The sequence below is a fragment of the Ovis canadensis genome, chromosome 2 (genome assembly GCF_042477335.2).
Source record: "Ovis canadensis isolate MfBH-ARS-UI-01 breed Bighorn chromosome 2, ARS-UI_OviCan_v2, whole genome shotgun sequence".
Lineage (NCBI taxonomy): Eukaryota > Metazoa > Chordata > Mammalia > Artiodactyla > Bovidae > Ovis > Ovis canadensis.
In genome coordinates this window covers 190,481,590-190,495,743 of record NC_091246.1, presented here as the reverse complement: position 1 = coordinate 190,495,743, position 14,154 = coordinate 190,481,590, and the positions used below count along the sequence as shown (strand labels likewise).

The window sequence follows — 14,154 nt, the reverse complement described above, 5'->3', positions numbered from 1 at the left end:
CTAAGATCCCACATGCTGCGGAGCAACTAAGCCTGCATGCAACAGCTGGAGTCTGTGTGCCACTGCAGTGAAAAAATCCCATGTATGCAGCTAAGACCTGACACAGCCAAGTAAATATATAAATATTTTTAAAATATGATAAAATGAGGAATAACCTTAGAGATATTAAAAAAACAAAAACAAAAAGAATCTCCCAAGCTTGCAACTGCTGTTGGAAGTGCAGGCAGTTTGGGGATCACTGTGCCCTCTAAGCTGTGCCTTGGCTAACTCTGAGCAACTAAGGAAGAACAAGAGAAGAGAAAACAAAGGAAAAGGGTGAGGATGGTGTCGTATTTCTAGAGCATCTACTAGAATCTTTATTGCGTGCTTGATACACATTCATTTAACCCTGACAACCCTAGTATTAAAGACAGTCTTTCTACTTCAAATATAAGGAAATTATATAAAAAATCAACTTAGTGGAACGATGTCACAGAGCAAGTACTCAGTATGTACAGGATACAACTCCAGCCTTTGGGATTCCCAGGTCTGTGCACTTTTCATTGTAATACACCATACCACAATGCTTCCTGTAACAATTCATACAGGGCTTACGATCTTAATTTTGACATCACTATATGCTTAAATGATCTGTCTGTGATAGTCCAATACCTAGAATCCAGGACCAGATTTATGTAGTATGTTTTTGTAGAACTATCATAGTTCCCATCCAAGGTATTTTTGATGAAGGAAAAGAAAAGTTACCTCATAGTAATTCAAAGTAAAGTAATATCAAAAGAATACATAGTGAAACCAAAGTTGTAAATTAATCGAGTACCAAATTTGAGTACCTACCTAGTCAATGTAATTAAGGGCCTTATCTCCTCCAGATTTCCTTATCGTGGGAAAAAAAGTTAAATAATTGCAAAAGAAACAGCAAAAACTATACACTCTCAAGTTTAGTTTAAACAAATCAAAGGAAGCATCAAAAGGGAGTATATGCACATTCAGAAAAATGTCTGTCATAACAGTACTACTAATTCCTCATATGTTACAGCTGTTGCTTTTCTTTGGGAAAACTAAACAAACTGTTACATTAAAAAATTATGTGTGGAATTCAAAAGACAAACAAAAAAAGTCAAAAAATCAGCTACTAGGAAAAATATTTAAGAGGAAGACATATTACTATACTGAATTCCCAAACAGGAGGAGAAAAGAGTTTCAGGATAAGTAAAAGTTTTTGAAAGTGATCAATTTTGCTGCATGTGTACATGCAATGCAAGTCCAGTGTTGTTTTAAACTTTTGGAAGCAAAATTATTTTAAGTCTTTTTTAATTAAAAATAATGTTAAATAAAGGCAAAGACTCCAATAAGGCTAAACAGATGCTACCTCTAATATAAAAGCAAATTTCTAATATACAAATACTTAACTACCTAACCTCCTAAATGGGTACAAACCTGAGAAGGAATTTCCTTTCTATAGTATGGTATTCAGGAGACTCCAACCACAAGCCCCAGCATCAGCCTCTGTGCAAAGGGTCACACTGGGCTTCCTCTGGGGGAATGTTGGGTCCAAAAGGGACTCAAGACAGAGAATTACCCAGGGAAGGCACTCTCACAGGTATCACAGGCAGTGGGGCCTCAAAGAGTCCTGTAGCTCACTTATGTGACAAAAAACTCCATCTCTTTCTGTGGTCACCAGCACCACTCCAAAGAATACTGACAGGTTGTTTGCTAATTCTAGTAGAGAAACAAAGCTATGTCATATATCTTTTTCCAAAGAACAGGTCACATCTGAGAAGGGCATGCCATTCAACTTCAAAAGAGACACACATAGAACAAGAGGAAGAAAGCAGACTCCCAGCTAACCACTGAGTTTCATCAAATTAATCTTGGCAACCAGTGCCTAGACAGAAAGTCCTTACATGCAGTACAATATAAAAACTCCATATGATGGCAAAAACACTTAAATGACTATTCCCTCAAAGAACATTAAGCAAGCCATACAGCAGTGCATATCAGCCCTGTATTCCATGCATACTGTGAATATGGCAGTTAAGAGACAAACTATGGGTTAAAATATTAATAAATTGTCTTAAAGATGCTGGACATGTAAATGACAAACACAAAATTGTTAAATAATCATTAAGAATTGATCAGCCAAAGAGTTTCTCTGATGCTGAGCCCAGCTCATCTAGGGTTAAGGTGTACCTTAAATGTGGCAAGTAATTCGTGAGTTGAAATATTCTAAAAGAGCAAGCTGTTGGCTCACCTGGTCAGGGCCACATTCTTTGGAAAGCAACTGCCATTTTATTTCTTAAAATTAATTAATTTTAGCTATTTATTTTTGGCTGCACTGTTTCTTCATTGCTGCGTGCAGGCTTTCTCTATTTGTGGCGAGCAGGGGTTACTCTTTGTTGTGGTATGTAAGTTTCTCATTGCGGTGGCTTTTCCTGTTCTGGAGCACAGGCTCTAGATGCCTGGGCTTAGTAGTTGTGGTGCATGGGCTTAGCTGCTCCATGGCACATGGGATCTTCCTGGACCAGTAATCAAATCCATGTCCCCTGCACTGGCAAGCAGATTCTTAACCACTGGGCCAACAGAATGTCCCAGTGTCATTTTATACCCTTTGCCAAATCTATGTATCTTAGAATGACCTGATTTTGTAAGATGCATATATTTACCATTGTACACTGAGATCCAAGTCCTTCTATTTGGCTCAAGTGAACAATGAATCAAGGAACAGAGAAAGCAGTATGTTCAGTTCAGTTGCTCAACCATGCCCAACTCTTTGTGACCCCATGAACCACAGCACATCAGGCCTCCCTGTCCATCACCAACTCCCAGAGTTCACTCAAACTCATGCCCATTAAGTCGGTGATGCCATCCAACCATCTCATCCTCGGTCATCCCCTTCTCCTCCTGCCTTCAATCTTCCCCAGCATCAGGGTCTTTTCCAGTAAGTCAATTCTTTGCATGAGGTGGCCAAAGTATTGGAGTTTCAGCTTCAACATCAGTCCTTCCAATGAATATTCAGGACTGATTTCCTTTAGGATGGATTGGTTGGATCTCCTTGCAGTCCAAGGGATTCTCAAGAGTCTTCTACAACATCACAGTTCAAAAGCATCAATGCTTCAGCACTCAGCTTTCTTTACAGTCCAACTCTCACATCCATACACGACTACTGGAAAAATCATAGCTTTGACTAGACGGACCTTTGTTGGCAAAGGAATGTCTCTGCTTTTTAATATGCTGTCTAGGTTGGTAACAGTTTTCCTTCCAAGGAGTAAGTGTCTTTTAATTTCATGGCTGCAGTCACCATCTGCAGTGATTTTGGAGCCCCAAAAATAAAGTATGTTACTGTTTCCACTGTTTCACCGTCTATTTACCATGAAGTAATGGGACCAGATGCCATGATCTTAGTTTTCTGAATGTTGAGTTTTAAGCCAGCATTTTCACTCTATTCTTTCACTTTCATCAAGAGGCTCTTTAGTTCTTCTTCACTTTCTGCCATAATGGTGGTGTCATCTGCATATCAGAGGTTATTGATATTTCTTCCAGCAATCTTGATTGCTGTATTGTCTTGATAGCAGTATGTTAAGTGTTCTCAAATCAAAATCCACTATTATGTAATGAGATATACTTCCCATTTCAAAACAATCAGAATTATGGTCTTGTCATGATGGAGCAGCTAGTGTTAGAATACCCTTCTGCTATAAACCATCTACAGAAACTGGATCAAATATAGAAAGAGAGACAGAGAGAATACTATTTATAAGCATTAGATGACAACCAACACAACACTATTATCCTAGATAGAAGAGATCCAGATCAATCAAATCCTACATTCACACCAGCTTTATCCTTAATGGCATTTTCCAAATTATGGTATAGAGAAACAGAGCCTAAGCAAAGTGGCTGTCTTGCTGGGATAAGAAAACTTTGGGACTGCTAAGATAGCTAGATTGGGGTGGGGGTAGGTTATTAGAGGAAAACAGTGAAAAAAAAAAAAAGCTATAGAAATCTACATAAAAATCCCCTCCAGGTTCTCATCTGCCTTCTAGACTGCACACACATAGGGTGAAGCTCCTAGAGGCCTAAGAGAGAACGGCTGTTAGGAGGTTGTTAGCTAAATGAAGATTTCAGAGGCTGCACAGTTCCAAAGAAATGGAGCTCAGCCTTCATCAGAGAAGAAAAACCTTGATCAGCCTTCATCAGAGAAGAAAAACCAGCATTGAGCTGAGACCCTAGACAACCCACGCTCAAATCCTGAAAGAAAACAAAGTTAAAACAGATCTGTCTTACTTACCAACAATCAAAACTAAGTTTCCACAGGATCAAAGTGGTCCACACACATGTGCGCACACACACATGTGCACACACACACACACACACACTCTACATTACCCTCACAATATCAATCATATACATAAAGCAAGAAAAGCGACCAATACTCAAGAGACAAAGCAGTCAACAAAAATACAGACTTATGAGGGATCTACATGTTGGTCTTGGTCAATAAGGGCTTCAAAATAATTATGATTAACATATGGACAGTAGAGGCAGAATAGACAAAATAGATTAAAATATGAAACACCTCAAAAGAGAGTTATAATCTATAAAAATGATCATGTCTGCAGAATACAGTATGCGAAACAGGAATTGGTTGGATGGTTTTAACAGCGGAATAACCACAGCAAAAAATGAAATCAGCATATTCAAGAACAAGTTAGTAGCTATTCAAAACACAGAAATAAATTATAAACAACAAAACACAACATATGTTAGATGTGGGATGTAGTCAAACAGTCTAACAGATGCAACTGGAGTCCAGAAGGAGAGAAGGAAAAATGGGCCAGAAGCAATATTTAAATCTGTAAAGGATAAGAAATTTTCAAATTTTATAAGATATCAACCTATGGATTCAAGAAACTCAGTGAATACCAAGCGAGACAAATGCACAAACACAAAACCATATCTATGTACATTATAGACAAGAGACTAGAATCAAAAATAAAGTGAGAGAACTAAACAACAGAGGGAGAAAGGACTTATGTCTCATCCTGCTTGAAAACAACAAGAATAAAATATTACTTCTCAAGGGAAACTATGAAAGCCAATGAAATGGTACCTTTAAACTACAAAGAAAAAAGCCTATCAATGTAGAATTCTATACCCAGAAAAACTATCCTCCAAAAATAAGGAGTAACTAAATGCATTTTCAGACAAACAAAAAGTTGAAAGACTTATTAATAGACTCTATTTCAAAAAATAATAAAAGAGGTTCTTTAGGAAGGGAAAGATTCTAAATGAAAGCACAGATATATAAGAAATGAATAGATGCAAATAGTGTAAATATAAAGGAAAACAGAATATTGACAGTTTAATAGGGCTGGCTTCTTATGAGAAAGGTTTGCTGACCCCTATTCAACCCTAGTATAGAAGCTCTGGAGTGTTATCTTCCTCTAAATAGTATTGGATTTTATTCTGACAGCCAGTTAAATTGGTAGTAGACCACTTTGATCCTATGCTCAGTCCTGTCTCTCTCTTTGCAACCCCATGGACTATAGCCTACCAGGTTCCTCTGTCCATGGAATTCTTCAGGCAAGAATACTGGAGTGGGTTGCCATTTCCTTCTTCAGGGGATCTTCCTGACCCAGGGTTCAAACCCAGGTCTCCTGCATTGCAGGCAGATTCTTTACTGTCTAAGCCAACGGGGAAGCCCAAAAACATGAGGAGGATGCCCCCAAAATATATGAGGAGAATGGTAAACATAAGAATGATACCAAAAAAACAAAAAAGACACAAGTAAACAGATTCAAACTGCTTTAAGTTTTTGGACTTGGAGTAAACATGGTATAAATACAGTTGACCCTTGAACAACCTGGGGATTAGGAGTACAGATACTCTGCATAGTAGAGAATCTGTGTGTAACTTTACAGTCTCCATATCCATGATTCCATATCTCCAGTGTTAACCAAATGTGGATTGTGTAGTACTGCAGTATGCATTCATTAAAAATATCCATGTACAAGTGGAACCACACATTTCAAACATGTTATGTTAAAGAGTCAACTGTATAAATAAAGGTAGGCTTTTATAAGTCGACAAATTTTGCAATTTCTAAGGTAATCATTGAAAGCATAACATTAAAAGGTTAACCAAAAATTATCCTAGCAAAGATAAAATGGAGTAAGAAATACTTAACACAAGAATCTTTCTTGCTGAGGGAAGTATTCAGTATCTTAATCTCTGCATGGTAGTTCCACAGATACATACGGAGATAAGCATTCACTGAGTTGTAAAGATCTGTGTACCACACTGTATAACATGTATTATACATATTATAATAAATAAACAAGAAAATTATACATTATTTCTAAAGTAGAGGGCACTAAGTTACAGAATCTTTCTAAATAAAACCCATTATATTCACCAAAATTTTAATGGCCTACAGCTGTTTTCTGAAACTTTTTCCCCATAATGTATAATATGCACTAAATAACTCATTAAATGAAGTCCATGAACAATGACAATTTACTGTAGTAGCCAGGATAAAAAATATCTAATTCTCAAAGATGTAACATTTGACAACTCTTTAAGAATAAACTTGCATCTTTACAATTTTCATGTATACTTCTTTTTGTTTGTTTTTGGCTCTGCTACTTGACTTTCAGGATCCTAGTTCCCTGACCATGGATTAAATCTGGGTTCTCAGCAGTGAGAGCATGGAATCTTAACCACTGGACTGCCAAGGAGTTCCTCTGTACATGTGTTTTTAATCAATATGCCAGAAACAAGCTGGGTGTACAAAGCACATGGTAAGAATATCATATATACGTATAAAGCAATTATACGTGTATATACGTATAAAGCAATTAGGAGATGGCTATTTTGTGAAATTTTAATAATAATATTCTTTGAAGAAAACACTTCTGGAACTAGAGAATAGGTCGACTGGATCACAAGCAATAAAGAATCAATCTTGTGAGTCAGACACATACAGAACACTTCATAAACACTCTCATTTAATTCTAAATGTCCTATGCAAGATGTGTTCTTTCTTAACAAATGAAGAATTTGTAATACAGAAAGGGAGAACAACTTGTGTATAATCACAGAACTAGCAAATCTTCAAAATAAAAACTTTTAAATTCATCACTGTATAACTGCCAAGAAAATCTCTAAACAGAAGTAACTGTCTTGAGACTTCCCTGGTAGACCAGTGATTAAGAATCTGCCTTTCTATGCAGAGGACTCATATCTGATCACCCTGGTCGGTGAACTAAGATCCTATATGCCGTGGAGCAAACCCATGCATCACAACCACTAAGTCTGCATGCCACAACTACAGAGAAGCCCATGTACCGCAACTAAGACCTGACACAGATAAAAATAAATACATTTTAAAAATAGTATCTATCATTTATTTTTTAAAAAGAAACAAATGTCTTTATCAGTAAAGACTTATACATGACAAACGTGATACAAGACCTAAGAACTACACATGCGTGATAAAAATAAAAAACAATCAAAGAATAAACCAAGAAATATGACTTTATCCACAACTATAAATCTAATTGATATTTCTCTAGTGCTTAATATTTTATAGCTTAGAGACAAAATATTCAAATTAAAGAAAAGATTTAAGATCTATCACATACTACAATGTTGGAATTTTCAAACACTATGACAATTTTCAAACACTAGGACATGGAACAACAGACTGGTTCCAAATAGGAAAAGGAGTACATCAACGCTGTATATTGTCACCCTGCTTATTTAGCTTATATGCAGAGTACATCATGAGAAATGCTGGGCTGGATGAAGCACAAGCTGGAATCAAGATTGCCAGGAGAAATATCAATAACCTCAGATATGCAGATGACACCACCTTTATGGCAGAAAGTGAAGAATAAATAAAGAACCTCTTGATGAAAATGAAAGAGGAGAGTGAAAAAGTTGGTTTAAAGCTCAATATTCAGAAAACTAACATCATGGCATCCAGTCCCTTCACTTCATGGCAAATAAATGGGGAAACAGTGGGAATAGTGGCTAACTTTATTTATTGGGGCTCCAAAATCACTGCAGATGGTGACTGCAGCCATGAAATTAAAAGATGCTTACTCCCTGGAAGAAAAGTTATGACCAACCTAGACAGCATATTGAAAAGCAGAGACATTACTTTGTCAACAAAGGTCCATCTAGTCAAGGCTATGGTTTTTCCAGTAGTCGTGTATGGATGTGAGAGTTGGACTATAAAGAAAGCTGAGTGCCAAAGAACTGATGCTTTTGAACTGTAGTGTTGGAGAAGACTCTTGAGAATCCCTTGGACTGCAAGGAGATCCAACCAGTCCATCCTAAAGGAAACAGGTCCTGGATGTTCATTCGAAAGACTGATGTTGAAGCTGAAACTCCAGTATTTTGGCCACCTTATAGGAAGAGCTGACTCACTCAAAAAGACCCTGATGTTGGGAAAGCTTGAAGGCAGGAGGAGAAGGGGATGACAGAGGATGAGATGGTTGGATGGCATCACTGACTCAATGGACATGAGTTTGGGTAAACTCCGGGAGTTGGTGACAGACAGGGAGGCCTGGTGTGCTGCAGTTCATGGGGTCACGAAGAGCTGGACACAACTGAGCGACTTCACTTTCACTTTTCACTTTCATGTATTGGAGAAGGAAATGGCAACCCACTCTAGTGTTCTTGCCTGGAGAATCCCAGGGACAGCGGAGCCTGGTGGGCTGCCGTCTATGGAGTCGCAGACGACTGAAGCGACTTAGCAGCAGCAGCAGAACGTCTTTTCATGTGCTTATTAGTCATCTGTATGTCTTCTTTGGGAAAATGTTTGTTCAAGTCTTTTGCCCATTTTTTTGATTAGAATGTTTGTTTCTATGATATTGAGTTATAAGAGCTGTTTGTATATTTTAGATATTAACCCCTTTTCAGTCATATCATTTGTAAATATTTTTTTTTCCCCACTTCATAAGCTGTCTTCATTTTGTCAATAGCTTCCTTTGCTGTGCAAAAGCTTTCAAGTTTAATTAGATCCTATTTACTTTTGCTTTTATTTCTTTTGCTTTGGGTGACTGAGCTAAGGAATTATTGTGATAATTTACATCAAAGAGTATTTTGCCTGCATTCTCAATACTGTTAATTATTAAAGCAACACAAATCAAAACCACAATGAGGTATCACCTCAGAATTGTCAGAAAGACTATCATCAAAAAATCATAACAAATACTGGAGATGATGTGGAGAAAAGGGAAACCTCACACACTGTTGGCAGGAATGTAAATTGATGCAGTCACTATGGATAACAGCATAGTGGTCCCTCAGAAAATTAAAAGTAGAATTACTATATGATCCAACAATTCTACTCCTGGGTATATATCTGGAAAAAGCAAAAACAGTAATTTGAAGATACATGTGCCCCAATGTTCACAGAAGCACAATTTATAACAGCCAAGAAAAGAATTCAGCCAAGTGCCCATCAATAGATGAATGAATAAAGAAGATGTGGTATATATGCATAATGGACTATTAAAGTGAAAGTGAAGTCGCTCAGTCGTGCCCAACTCTTTGCGACCCATGGACTGCAGCCCACCAAGCTCCTCTGTCCATGAGATTCTCCAGGCAAGATTACTGGAATGGGTTGCCATTTCCTTCTCCATTCTCTGAGTAATGGAATATTACTCAGCCATAAAAAAGACTACATTATTGCCATTTGCAGCAATCTGGATGGACCTAGGTATTATCATATCAAGTAAGCAGAAAGAAAAATGCTATGTATCACTCTTCTGTGGAATCTGAAAAATAATACATGTGAATATATATGCAAACAGAAACAGACTCACAGATACAGAAAACAAACATGTGGTTACTAAAGGAAAGGGACAAATTAGCGGTATGGAATTAACAACCTACCATACATAGACTAGATAAGCCACAAGGACTTACAGTATAGCATAGGGAATTATACCCAGTATCTTATAATAAACTATAATGGAATATAATCAACAACAAAAATGAATCACTACACTGTACACCAGAAACAACATAATTTTATAAATTAATCAATACTTCAATAAAAAATTATCAGTTATTCTTTATTGAGTACATCAGAGATACATAACAAAGAGAACAAAAAGGAAGCTGAGGGAATAATGCTATGTGGACAAAAACAAAAAGAAACAGACATAAATCCTCACCGCATAAGTCTTGTTTTGTCTTTAAGTACTGCTACCTATGAAGTGCCTCAGAACTGTGCATTGAATCATGTGTGCTAAATAAATGATCATACATTTTGAGTATTTTTCAGTTTTTCCAAATATCACTATATATGTCAATTTTACAAACGTTCACATATAAAATAAATATATAAACCCCAGAAAAACAATTTAAATGATATAAAAGGTAGACAGTAAAAATTAAATCTCCCTCTTATCTCTGACCTCTAATATGTCAGCCATCTTTCAAGTAGCAAGGGAGACAACTGTGGGAGAACATTCTTAAGAACATATGAAGGCGAACACAGGTATAGTTGTGTGAAGAGAATGTGTTAGATGGAAGCCTCCCACCAGAGGGACACGCTGGCAGATTATACTTTCCCCAAAGAGTCTACAGCAGTTGTCTGACCCCATGTGATCTTCTAGAACCTTGCTACTTTCCATCAACTGACAGTCTATTCCCCTTTCCTTGATCCCAAGTGTGACTTTGTGATAGTCTTGACAAATGGAGTATGATGGAGCTGACATTATGTGCCTTTCAAGACCAGATGAGAAAAGGTAATATGGCCACATCCTGGTGCTGTCTCTAAGGATGCTTACTTTTAGAAGGCAGTCACTGTGCTGTGAAGAAGCTCAGGACACAGAAAGGTCACATACAGATGACCATCTAAGGTCTCAGGCAACTGTAATACGAGTGAGCTAGACTTCAAACAATTTTAGCCTCCAGCCTTTGAGTCTTTCAGCTGAGGTCCAACATACGCAGCAGCAGGTATAAATCATCTCTGTTGGACCCCTGACTCACAGAATCCCTGAGGATAATAAACACGCCATGAAGTTTTGGGATAATTTCTTGCACGGTCCTAATAATTGCAACAGGCTGGTTCTATAGAACCCTTCCTTGTCACACAGGCTACTGCTAAACAGCTCTACCAAAGTAAAAATAAAAACAGAAATTAGGAGAAAATCATCATAGACTGAAATCAATCCATGTATAATACAAATTCAGTTCAGTCCAGTCACTCAGCCATATTCGTCTCTTTGCGACCCCATGGACTGCAGCATGCTAGTCCTGTCCATCACCAACTTCTGAAGCTTGTTCAAACTCATGTCCATCAAGTCGGTGATACAACTGACTCATCTACCGTGTCATCCTCTATCACCATCATAATCAACCATGTCATCCTCTATCATTCCCCTCTCCTCCTGTCATCAATCCTTCCCAGCATCAGGGTCTTTTCTAAGGAGTCAGGGCTTCCAATCAGGTGGCCAAAAGTATTGGAGCTTTAGTATCAGTCCTTCCAAAGAGTATTCAGGACTATTTTCCTTTAGGATTGACTGGCTGGATCTCCTTGCAGTCCAAGGGACTCTCAAGAGTCTTCTCCAACACCACAGTTCAAAAGCATCAATTCTAGGGTGCTCAGCTTTCTTTATGGTCCAACTCTCACATCCATACATGACTACTGGAAAAACCATAGCTTTGACTAGACAAACCTTGGTAGGTAAAGTAACGTCTCTGCTTTTGTAGTACAGATACTATACATTTTAAAGTTTCTAATAGAAACATGTTTTTGGTAAACTGATGGTAATTTAGGGCATGACGGAGACAGATCTATAGGCCGGTTACAGTAAAATGAGTGGCCATGAAAACAGAATTTGAAAATGAAATAACAGTAATGAGCTTATGTCACTCCTATGTCCACACAGAGAAAGAGAGAGAACTAATAAAGTTCTATCAATGCCTTTAGCACAACAGTTTCAGAAAAATATAAAGGAAAAACTTCAATGAGATGAATATCAGATGGAAAAAAAAGCAGGCTTCGGCAACAATGAATATTTTACCTATGATATAAAAATCTTTAGGCAAAGTAATGGCTCCAACAACTAAGATGTTACAAATCACTCACTGGTAATCTCCAAACAAAACAGAGTGGTTCTCCTTGCTAGTGAAGGGATGCTGGAGAATCTAGAACTGTCCACAATGGAGATTTCTGAGACTTACAGGTACTTAATGGACATGGAAGAATAGCTAGTAAACTTTAAGCTCCTCTACTAGTGTGCAGGCTATCATGACCCACTGCACAGATTGTAAGTTGCGTAACTAGGGAACTGTTCACATAGATTAAAATATGCAGCATCAGTAACAGAAGTGCAAAGCAACTCTGACACTCTGAATGATTCCAGACCTGACACCAAGAGGAATAAATATATTACATATCCAACAGTCAATTTCTTATATTGTTTCCTATAAGTTTTCTGATATCCGAAAGTAATGATACAGAAAGTTCCTAGTAATATACTCAACTCTATTACAAATGATATTTAAGTATACAAAACATATGAAAAAGATCTAAACATATATAAAATAAATATACTAAATATATATCTTCCTGAAAGAATAAGTAGATAGCATGCTGATTACATTGAAAAATATAAAACTATTATCAACTAAAGTACACAACAAGAAAACTATGTCAGATAGCAAATGTAACATAAGCACAGTATGTGGTGAGAACAATTATGATTCATCCTCTTAGCAACTTTCAAGCATGTAACACAGTACTGTTGCCATTAGACCCCATGTTGTATATTAGCTCCCCAAAACTTACTTATCTGATAACTGAAAGCTTAACCCAATCTCCCCATCTTCCCCATCTCTTGGCCCTGCCAAAACTATTCTATTCTCTGAGTTCAGGTTTTTTTCAGATTCCACATGTAAGTGAAATCACACCATATTTGCCTTTCTCTGACTGATTTCACTTAGTGTGAAGTCTATCCATGCTATTACAAAAGGGAGGAATTCTGAAGATTAATATTCTATATTACATAAAGATTTCAAAGTCTAGAAATACCTGTGTAACAGCAGGAAGCAGACCAAAGTTTTATCCTGGAGATGCAGAAATGAGGAATTCCAGTTTCAATATGGACTATGTATTAGGTACTACTGTTTTCATAATGTTAAATTTGGGGATGTGACAATGGCATAGCAGTAATTTATGAGATTCTTAGGCTGCCTTTCTTGGTGGCTCAGATGGTAAAGAATCTGCCTGCCATGCAGGAGACCCGGGTTCCGTCCCTGGGTCAGGAAGATCCCCTGAAGAAGGGAGTGGCAACCCACTCCAGTATTCTGCCTGGAAAATTCCACAGACAGAGAAGCCTGGTGAGCCTGATGGGCTGTATGTACCCCATGGGGTCACAGAGTAGGACTCGACTGAATGACAAACACAATAGGCTCCTGAAACACAGGTAAAGTGTATCATCTACTTTCAGAAGGCTAGGAAAATAAAGAGAGAAAAAGAAAGATAAAAGAAACAAGCAAGATGTTAACAACAGGTCAATCCAGGAAAAGGGTAGGTGAAGTGAAGTCACTCAGTCATGTCCGACTCTTCACGACCCCATAGACTGTAGCCTACCAGGCTCCTTCATCCATGGGATTTTCCAGGCAAGAATACTGGAGTGGGTTGCCATTTCCTTCCCCAGGAGATCTTCCTAACCCAGGGATTGAACCCGGGTCTGCCACATTGTAGGCAGACGCTTTACCATCTGAGCCACCAGGCAGATCTCTCTCTCTTTTAATTGCTGGGTTCCAAAGGAATAGTAAGAAACGTGCCTTCTAAGGCACCTCAGTGCTATCACACTTCATTTTGTTTACTCTTCAAAGCCCCAATTTGCTTAGCTCTCCTATATAAAACTATGTGCACATTTAAATAAGTACCCTGGACCTTATTCAATAGGTCAGTGGTTTCCAAATGTTATTAAATTAGGAGGAAGGACAGTGTTGCTGGCAGGTGGAACTCCAGGCCTGTCCAGAGTCTTTTGACTGTGCACACTAAGTCGGTTCAGTCATGCCCAACTCTTTGTGACCCCACGGACTGTAGCCCACCAGGCTCCTCTGTCCATGGGATTCTCCAGGCAAGAAGGGTAGGTGGGTATTATTCTTTCACCTTTC

At 37.9% G+C, this 14,154-nt stretch overlaps 1 protein-coding gene across 6 annotated transcripts in view; it reads right to left on the bottom strand.

The window, feature by feature from the left end:
- PTPN4 (protein tyrosine phosphatase non-receptor type 4) overlaps positions 1-14,154 on the bottom strand; it is a 193,551-nt gene that overhangs the window by 147,627 nt on the left and 31,770 nt on the right. The window lies entirely within an intron of this gene.